We start from the raw sequence: 10,186 nt of genomic DNA on the forward strand, positions 1-10,186 counted from the left end.
CCAGACCCAAGCTTTGGGCTGACTTCTAGGGTCTGATTTTGCAATTTGCTTTCCTTTGGGAGTCTATCAGTTATTCACTAGAAGGAGAAGAATTCAAAACTACAGGGCTTCAGAGAAAGCAGAGCTCTAGACAAAATCTGCACCCTTGGCTTTCCTTCACTGGATTGCAGAATCCCCTAAGCCCAGCTGCCTTCAGCCACTCCTGATGGAGTTTGTCTTTCATTCCCTCAAGCTTTCTCTTGGAAAAGCATGCTCTAGCTCTCTTTTCTTGAGATTCTTCATTTCACTCTTTCTATGACACCCTCCTGTCATGTTTCCTAGGCTCCTAATTTTCACAAAACATCTGTTCACCACGGGGTAGAGCCTTGCTGTAAGACCCCCACGTGGGGAACTCAAAAGTTCGGGTCCAGCAGGACTCTTCCCATCTTCCCAGTGTGGAGAACCTCCTGCAAACTGTGTCAGAAAGACACAGAGTCTCCTCTTAAGGACTGTGGGTAATGTGAAATGCATAGAGTCCCAGACTGGTCTGGGTTGGAAGGGACCCCAAGGATCACAGAGCCCCAACCCCCCTGCCACAGGCAGGGACACCAACCTCCAGGCCTGGAGCTACACAAGGTTGCCCAGGGCCCCATCCAACCTGGCCTTGAACACCCCCAGGGATGGGGAACCCACCCCCTCTCTGGGCAGCCCCTTCCAGCCCCTCACCACTCTCTCTGGAAAGAACTTCCCCCTAATATCCAATCTAACCCTTCCCTCCTCCAGCATTAATCCATCCCCTTGTCCTGCCATTATCTCCCCTTTGAACAAGCTGATTCCCCTCCTGTTCCTCTGCTCCCTCCAGGGACTGGGAGGCTGCAATGAGGTCCCCCCACAGCCTTCTCTTCTCCAGGCTGAACCAGCCCAGCTCCCTCAGCCTCCCTCTGTAGGGAAGCTGCTCCAGCCCTCTGATCATCTTTGTGGCTCCTCTGACCCCTCTCCAGCATCTCCATGCTTATCTACCTTTGCAGACAGAGAATGGTATCTTATATCAAAGTCATATTTAGCTCTCTGCCTATGCCCCCATCTTGTCCAGTCAGCAAGAACTCTGCCAGTTCACTCCCCCAGGTGTAGGTACATCAGTGCAGCACAGAGTCAATAAACCCTTTCACAGGAAGGGCTGAACCAACTGAGCTCGATATGCTCTTCCTCTCCTCTTACATCTTTGACCCCTTTGAAGTATTTCAGGGGGAAGCACAGCCTTCCCTCTCAGCCTTCCCTCCCAGCAGTTCTCCAGAGCCAGATCTCAGTGACAGTTTGGCCCCAGTTGATGCTACAGAAGGGTCTGCTGAGGCTGCAGGGATGTGCACAGCGCTGAGCTCTGAGTCAGAAGGTCCATGCACACACAGAGAGGTGCTCTGAGCTGGCCACCCCCTGCCAGCCTGAGGCAGAGCAGTGCCAGGACAACCCCAACCTACTGCTGCATCCCACCCTGCATCCTCCATGGCTTCCCAAATGGGGGGTTTTCTCCCCATCCTCTGCCTGTGGGTGTCAGGTGAGCCCAGGCAGACACGCAGGGCCCAGGTCCTGGCGCAGAGAACGCGGGAGCGGTGCGGGGCTGCGCGTCACCAGAGGCAACGCAAGCTGTCTCACAGCTCATTACAGAAACTGAGCCAAAGGGAAGGCACGTTCCCAGCTTATCAGGTCACCTCCTCTGTGAGCTCCCTGATCTACTTTTCCAGTGATTGTTCCTGACCTAGGAGAAGCCCCTGAGAAATCTCACAGTTCATAGCCTGCAGCTAAACGGGCATGGGCGGGCAGCCACGGCAGGGAGCTGGGAGCGTGGTGCACACAGGCTGACTAACTGGCTGGAAAATTCCACTCCTTCATGGTACCAGACCATGCTGAAGTGCTTGGAAAGCAAACCCTGCCCGGGGTGTGTTTATCTGCCTGCCAGGCTGCTGTGCTGCTTGGCTTCCCATGCATTGTGCCACATTTTCCAGGATACCAATCTGTTCAGCCCTCGTTTGGCGCTGCAGTAAGAAGTGGCTCGGGAATGGTGTCCTGCTTCCTTTGCTCATTTTATGATATGTATTTGGTTTAGCCCTGCTGACAGTCCGTGCTGGCAGGGACATGAAGGTGTGGGTCCAGAATGGGGATGCCCACAGAGCCTTCTCCTCCAGATCCAGCCAAGCTGGTGACAAGAAGCCAGTTCCTCTGACACACTCATTCCTTGAGCCTCTACCAAGTGATCAGCTCTAGACAACCTCTCCTTGCCTCAGGTTAACTCAAAACCATGCCAACTTCCATGAAATTGGTCAAACAACTTCCAGTCATCTCTTCTTACTCAAAGACAATCAGACCACGAGTGACAAAGCAATACTAACAAACGTTTCAACATGGAAAGCACCCCACTGGCTGAGGACTGAAAGCTCCCATATGCTCCCAGCTCCCATCCCTCTCTGGGCCTTATTTGCAGACATTTTTCCCCTTTCTTGGCTCATCCCATGCTCTTACCTTCTCAGTTTGCAGCTGTGGTCACTGGAGGTTTGTTTAATCCCCTGTCAGGTGAGGAAAGCCTGTGAGTGAGGCTCATGCTGCAATGTCACCACTGTCAGGTCACCACTGTCAACCAACAGGAATAAATCCCGTGGGAATTACACAGCTGTAAAGCCTGGAAGCCACACTTCACACATGGATTGTACTGTCACTGGTTTCCTTGCAATACTACACAATGAAATAATGCAGAAACCTTTGGATTTAAGCAGCAAATCAAGAAACAAGCGTTATCCAGGCTTTTCTCTGTAACAGCCCTAAACCACAGAGTGTCTCACTTGCTAACAGCCACAAAACACCCCCAACTTCCGATGGGGGCACAAGGAAACACAGAGCAAGTCCCTCCATAATTATCCAAGGGGCTGAATGTCCACTTTGCAACAGCGATGTGCTCTTGGCACTCACCCAGAGAGGAACAAGGTGCAGGCAAGAAGAACTCTCTGAAGGTTTTTACTTAGGAATTCAGTAACCAGGTTACTTAGTAAGGCTTCAACTCCGTGATGTCCTTCCCCTTAGACAGCTTTTTAGATGCACATAAAAGTTTCACCCTCATGTTTAAAATATATCCTTAAAAAAGGAGTAGATGGGGGAGGTTTGTTAGCACTATTCAGGCAGCTGATTTACAGCACGGTGTCTGGAGGGGATCTGGAATTTAAAGGAGGGAAGCTTGCTCAGTCCAACCAAAGTTTCCAGCGACTGGGCACAAAAATGACTTGCTGAGTTCTGGCTGAAATGTGTATCTTGCATAGCTGTGGCAGAAAAGGTGGAAGATTAGACTGAGTGAAGTGACATGTCAGTGTCTGCCCTTGCTTACATGCAGCCTGAAAGTGAAGCTGCTTCTCAAAGGTCAGAGCGTGTGACCTTCTGGTCACAAAACCTGGATTTGAGGAAACTTTGTAAGAACAAATTGTGTTACAGTTATGCCATACCCTCATCACCCGTTCCTGTGACGATGGGGAATGGTGCCCCTTCTCTGAAAACCAGGAATAAGGAGAATTTCCTGGTCTTTGCAAGTTCCTTAGCACCTTGAATGCTTCCCCGGACCAGGAGTCTGGCCCACATTTGGGATCTCCTGTATGAATAACAAAGTCTCCACACAAAATTGAGCAGAAATCTAAGTATTCTCACCATACCTTCACGCTGTAGACCCGGAATGAAACCTGTGGAGAGCTCAGGAGGCAGCGGGGAGCCCAGGTTCTGACCTCTGCCTGCCCAGGACAGACGATCTGCCGGCTCCCAACTGCAGAGCAGAGCCGGACGCCAAGCTTGTGAAGATGGAAAGAAATCCTTTGAAGAGGAGCAGTAGCCACAAGCATCCCCCCACAGCCTGCTCTGTACTCCTGCTTGTGCCCGGGACTTGTGCGGGCCCCCGCGCGTGAGGCCCGGCTGGGAGCCGGGGCGGGCCAGGCCGCGCTGATATCTCTGTGCTGGGCGCTGATAGCAAGAGGCGCGAGCCGGCGGTTGGCAGGCCGCAAGCCCCGCTCGCTTGCTGCTGGGAGATGTTGGGCAACGGCAGCAGGAGCTGCTGGGGTGGGGGAAGAAGCAGGAAGGAGCCAGGAGGCCCAAGTTAGGTCTTGAGGTGCTGAGGGACACTGAGCCTGTCCTGTGTGTGCCATGGGCCTCAACTGGGAGTAATGCTGCCTGCTGGTGACAATGAGCCATTTGCAATATCTGAGCACAGGAGGAGCTTTGTGCAGCACAGGGTGATGTGCTGGGGTCGCTGGGAAAGGCCAAACAGGCTCTGTCCCCAGCCCTGAGCACTACAGCTGTGACAGGGATGGGTCTTGCCGCTGTGTCTGCTGGTCCAGACTGGTCCACCTGCATTGCTTCTCACCAAGTGCTGCCCTGGCACGGTGCTGTGTGGCATCCTGTAGATGCACTGCCACACTGGGAATGCTCTCCTGCACTGCAGAGGCAATGCTACACTGCATGGTGCAGCTATATCCCACATACCACTGTGTTGGGGTTGCTTCTGTTTCTTTGAAGATACTGACCACTTCCCTCAGCTCAGGGCCTCCTTGCAGGATTCTCTTGGATAGATCTTGCTGTCCAGGGAAGACAGAGAGCACATCTAACCTCCAGCTGAGTGTTCCATACAACAGTGTAAACACGGGCTCTGCAGCCAGCAGCCACAGCACAAACTCCCATGGACAGCATGATGGGGTGCTGCACACAGAAATGCTTGTCAGCAGATGGTTCTTTGCTCCTTGAGTAAGAGTGATCGTTTCTGTACCTCCAGGGAATGGTCACCTTAGGAAAAATGCAAGGATAGTCTGAGATGTTCAACATTGTAATGTGCTTTTGAGAAAGAGCTTCACAGGGAAATTATTTTCCTTCTATTTTTTTTCCTGCCAAAATAATAAATATCTTCTTCCTGTTTTGTTCCTGGGCAGTTAGAAAACTGCTTCTCTGCAATGAATGCACTCACAAGGGCTACAGAAGGTCTGGATCCAGCTCTGCTCCATCTCGGCAGGTCTGAGGCCCATGTGTAGGGGTGTGAACTGCCCAACCCGCTGTTCCAAGTGGTGAATGTTCCCGGTCCCTTGTTGAGCCTGATCCAGTTTGTGTAGATCCCAAGAAAAGCCAGAAGAGGAAGCTGAGGCAGGGCTGGGGATGCCTGCAGGACACAGCACCGATTTGGCAGCGCTGAACAAGCACAGATGAAGGAAGGAAAGCAATCCCAGGTCTGTGCCCTGTGGGTTTGCTACTGGGGAAGCCACTGAGCCCATCCCGCTGCGACCCAACAACACAACATTCTTCTGTCTTTCCTCATGGGTGACGTTTTCCAGCTCCTGCTTTCTCTGGGTCCACATGGGGATGCAGCACTCAAAACAAAGCCTCTTAGGAGTGGAGATTAGAAGTGAAAGCTTGCTTTAGTTTGCTTCTGGGCAGCATTTCAGATCTCCTTAGGATCCTTTTGCCCAAGTGCCTCTTACAGACCGTAGCGACAAGCCTGTCATAAACCAGCAGGATGCTGGAATGTGCTGATTCTCAAACCTCCTGCATCCTCTGGGCAGGATGGTGAGGAAAGCCAGGATCTGTTGGTGTCCATCACACTCTCATTTGTCTGACTTTTTCTGCACTTTGCCTCACAGAGGCACCAAGAAAAAGAAGGATGTGAAGGGCGGGTGGAATGACTTTGTTGTAACTCTAGAGAGGCGGTGGGAGATCACCACTCTTAATTGCTTCTCAGCTAATTTGCAGGAACCAGTTTCCACAGACCTGACCTCCGCTGGGTGAAAGCCGATGAGGCAACCTGCCAGTTACTCTGCACTTTTCATAGCCAGCCTTTGCTACACCCTATCATTTGCAGTGCTCCCTCCACCAGGATCACACTGCTAGCAAGGAATGGATGGCTCAGTTATTCAGCAGCTTTGTACTTCTAATTATTTTAAGCCCATGAGGTGTAAGGCAGTCAGCAACGCTGCTTTGTAGAGAAAAGTACCCAGGCAAGGTCCACCACTGCCCTGCACCTTCCACACCTCATTTTCCACCCAAGATAATTCCTCCCTGGCTCTAAATGAGTATCAGCATCAAGGACCAGCTCTGCATCAGCTTTTGTAACACACTTGCTGTGACTGCTCTGCTGGGACCCTGAAGAACCCGTTTGTGTCTCATCATCCTCATCATTAGTAGAATGGCAACAGTGACCTGGAGACCCTTGGCAATGCTCACTTCTACTGGTTTGAAGCCAGAAAAGTTTGAATCCTGTAGGCCAATACTGGATTTGTGGAGTATTGCTGTGAAGCTCAGTGTAAGGCTGCTCTGCAAAAGTGAGGAAGGAGGTTTGGGTTTTGGAAGGAGGTTGAAGGAGGTTTGGGTTTGTTTCCATCAAAAGCCATGCTTTCATCTTTCAGGAGACTTTTTGTCATACAACACAGGTGCTCCCCTTCCTGCATAGACCTCACAGCTGCAACCTTGTGTCATCCACCCTGGGACTTCACCAGTCTGTGGGCTAGTGCTGAACCTGGAGAAAGGGTGAGTGACCCTTGGAGAAAGGGTGTGTGACCCACAGACTGGTGGGCTAAGACATCTCTTACTCTGATATGGCACCCAAGCTCAGGTAACCAGGGGAGATACTTCATCTCCAGCACGTGTGGCTTTGGAGGAAGGAGTGGGCGTAGAATTATAGAATCAATGGACTGAACTGCTGAGATAACTTGCATCTTTGCTCCAGACTTGTCTCTGTAGTTACTCTGCTTACTCTGGGCAGGAGGGTAAAAGGTTCTGCTTCCACTCAGGTGCAAGCAGCTTCCAGGGACACCACCAGCCTCTGGGGAAGCCTATTCCATCTTTGAAAGCCTTTTGTAAAGCTCTGGTAGCACTGAGGGGCTCTTTGGTGCTCAGGGCTCTCTCTATGCTTACAGTCTCACAGGGGCAGGGGGGCATCCAGGTCAGGTCCCAGAGCAGCAGATGCAGCATCAGCATCTCCTAAGTTCCCACTGCCCAGTGCAGGAGTGCAGGGTGTGTTCTGACCAGGGGTATTTGGCATCATTCACCTTGGGCAGTGCACAGCACCCGCATTATCCCAGGCGGTACGTTGCTGCTACGCCCCTGATTTGCCCCAGAGTAGTTTTAGGAGGAGGGTGATGGAGATAGTCCCAGTTTGTAGTGAGGTAGGAGTTTGTTGCTCATCTTATATACCTGAAGGAATCTACTATTATTGACTGTACCCTTTTCCTGGGCAGCTCTGGCATGCTGATGTTTCGCCATCGGTTCTCTGGTGAGATGTCCTTTGGACAGTGCCTCTTCTGGAGGTGAGATGTGCTGGTTTAAGCAGTGCCAGTAGCAGTGTTGATGGAGACTTCTGACAAATTGTCTGGCTCCCTTGCACCTGCTCTCTCCTGTGACCATAAACAACATGGATTTGTGAAACAAGGGCAGGCGTACTTCCATCCCAGTACCTTGGGATCTGCCTCCACACCCTGACCTCAGCATCTCCAGCACCCTGGCCCTTTATGTTACCTGGTGTGAGAGCAAGTGCCCAGCTCATCCACTTTGGCTGAGCTGAAAGTTGCTGAGTCCAAGCCTGATGCTTCCCAGGAGCTAAACTGCTTAAGGGGTTAACCAAGGAGTGTGTTTGGGTAACGCTGAGAAGGCAGAAACACATGGGAAGCCTATGCTGACTTGGAGCTGCCCAGGGAGGGTCCTGAGAGGGGTCAGGTTTGCTGTAGTTGGTGGTTAACAGAGGTAGAGTGTTAACAAAGATACAGTGTCCTGCTCAGCACAGCCAGGGCACCAAGGATTTACCCTGAGCTGGAGTGAAAGCTGAACACCACGGGAGAGGTGCCTTTATCCAGGTGCCTCATGCTCTGCTCACTTCAGGTTCTCTGATATCTCACCTGGAAAAGCACCATTTGGAATAAAAACTGGAGTTCACATAACCATGATTTCCCAAGAAAGCATTCTAGCTGCCTGGCCACTACACTGTGGTGAGAAAAGTCACAGTGGAGAATAACTAGCAGCATCCCTAGGGACAGACACTGATTATGAGACACACTGGCACCACACCCCAAAGCTTTTAGTTCCTCCTGAATATACACTATAGGGTTTTGGATGTCCACAGCCTATAGTTCTTATTTCCCCAATTATTTTTGATGATACTCTCTCAGTGCTAGGATTTTAAACCAAGACAGGCCTCAACTGCTTTTTGCTACAGGCAAAAAATATTCCAGGCTGCTAGAGAACCTTCAAAAACCTCATGGAGGTGAGGAGGACAGAAGAGACCAAAGGTACTGAATGTTTGCAAGGGCATCCACAAACTTGCTTGTTAAATAATATCCCTGGAAGAGCCACACTCCTGCTGTAGACCCTCTGCAGACTGGGACCATGCACCACATCCCTCCAGTTACAGCCTTCCCACCTTGGCGTAGAACAGCACCTCTGACCTCAGGCAGGCTGAAATCCTGTGGTCCAGCGCTGCAGCACAGGCACCAGAGCAGGTAGAGATGCTAAGCAGAGGGGCAAGGGCACACTGGTGTGTATGACAACAGCCAAAGCCAAGGGAGTGAAATTTTTCAGTAAGAAAGTGTGACAAATGCAGTGCTTGCTTCCCCACCTAGTGGTTGTGTTCAGAAGGAAGAAGCTCCAGGAGGAGTCAGCTGCTGGTGTTGATCCTCTTCAGATGGACAGGCAGTTGCAATGATAACTGTCCATGTCCTCTTCTAGCTGGACAGCTCATTTCAGGCAGTTTTAAGAAGGAAAGAGACAAAACTGAGAACAAAAGTGCTCTCCAGTCCTGTCAGAGGATGGAGGACAAATCCCTACTCACTTACACACTGTGCTGGCTGCAGAGGAAATGCTTCAGCAAGGTTGTGCTAAACACAGGCCCAAACTGCCAGGGGCTCCCAGCAGGGCAGGGAGATGAGATGTCTGAGCCTTTTAATTCAGCCCATGAAGAGCTCTAATTACTTTTGGGACCCGTCAGCATGTAGAACCCACACAGCTATGAGGACCATCAGTGCCTTGATTTGAGTCCTGGAGCAGTGTGCCTGCTGTGCCAAAGTCTGGGAGAAGCATTCATGGTTCAAGTCAGAGATGTGAACTACAGACTACAAACCCTTCCAAGGCACTCATTTGTGTTTGTGAGTGGGTTTAGTTGTCCTTGTACACCTAAACATTCCTGGAAGTGAGCCACAACTTAGAGTAACCCAGCTTGCTTCCTCCAAGAGAAAACATCAACTTTTCCTAGAATCCCAGACTGCATTAAGTTGGGAGGGACCTTTAAAGCCATCCAGTGCCACCCCTGCAGAGAGCAGGGACACCTTTAGCTAGAGCAGGTTGCTCAGAGCTTCATCCACCCTGACCCTGAGTGTCTCCAGGGATGGGGCCTCCACCACCTCTCTGGGTACCCATGGCCAGGGTCTCACCACCCTCAGAGGGAAGAACTTCTTCCTCAGGTCTCATCTAACCCTGCCCTGCTCTAGTTCAAACCCATCGCCCCTCATCCCACCACTCCCTGCCCTTACAAACAGCCCTGCCCAGCTTCCTGTGGGTCCCTCAGGGGCTGGAAGGGGCTTGAAGGTCTCCCCACAACTTTCTCTTCTCCAGGCTGAGCCAGCCCAGCTCTCTCAGCCTGTCTTTGTAGGAGAGGTGCTGCAGCCCTCAGATCATCCTTGTGGCTTCCTCTGGACCCACTCCAAGAGGCCCATGTCCTCCTTGTGCTGAGGGCTCCAGCACTGGGTGCAGCTCTGCAGGTGGGGTCTCACCAGGGCAGAGCAGAGCAGAGCAGAGGGGACACTCCCCTCTCTCCATCTGCTGGCCACGCTCCTTGTGATGCAGCCCAGGATGCCATTGGCCTTCTGGGCTGTGAGTGCTCGTTGTTGGCTCATGTCCAGCTCTGCGCCCATCAGTGTCCCCAAGTCCTTTTCCTCAGGGCTGCTCCCCATCACATCACCCCCAGCCTGTGCTGGTAGTGAGGATTGTCCTCCTGCAGGACCTTGCACTTGGCCTTGTTGATCTTCACGTTCATTGGATCTTCATCCATTGGATCTTTATTTCTTCAGCTTAGAGAGAAGGATGTTGTGGGGGACCATGTCAGAGGCTTTGCAGAACTCCAGAGAAACCACATCCATCTTTTCCTAGGAATGCAGCTTCAGTGATCCCTACCATGTTGGTTTTAGGATTGTTCCCACAGGTCCCATGCTTTGGCACA

Source organism: Gallinula chloropus (assembly GCF_964237585.1).
Source record: "Gallinula chloropus genome assembly, chromosome: 28".
Classification (NCBI taxonomy): Eukaryota; Metazoa; Chordata; class Aves; order Gruiformes; family Rallidae; genus Gallinula; species Gallinula chloropus.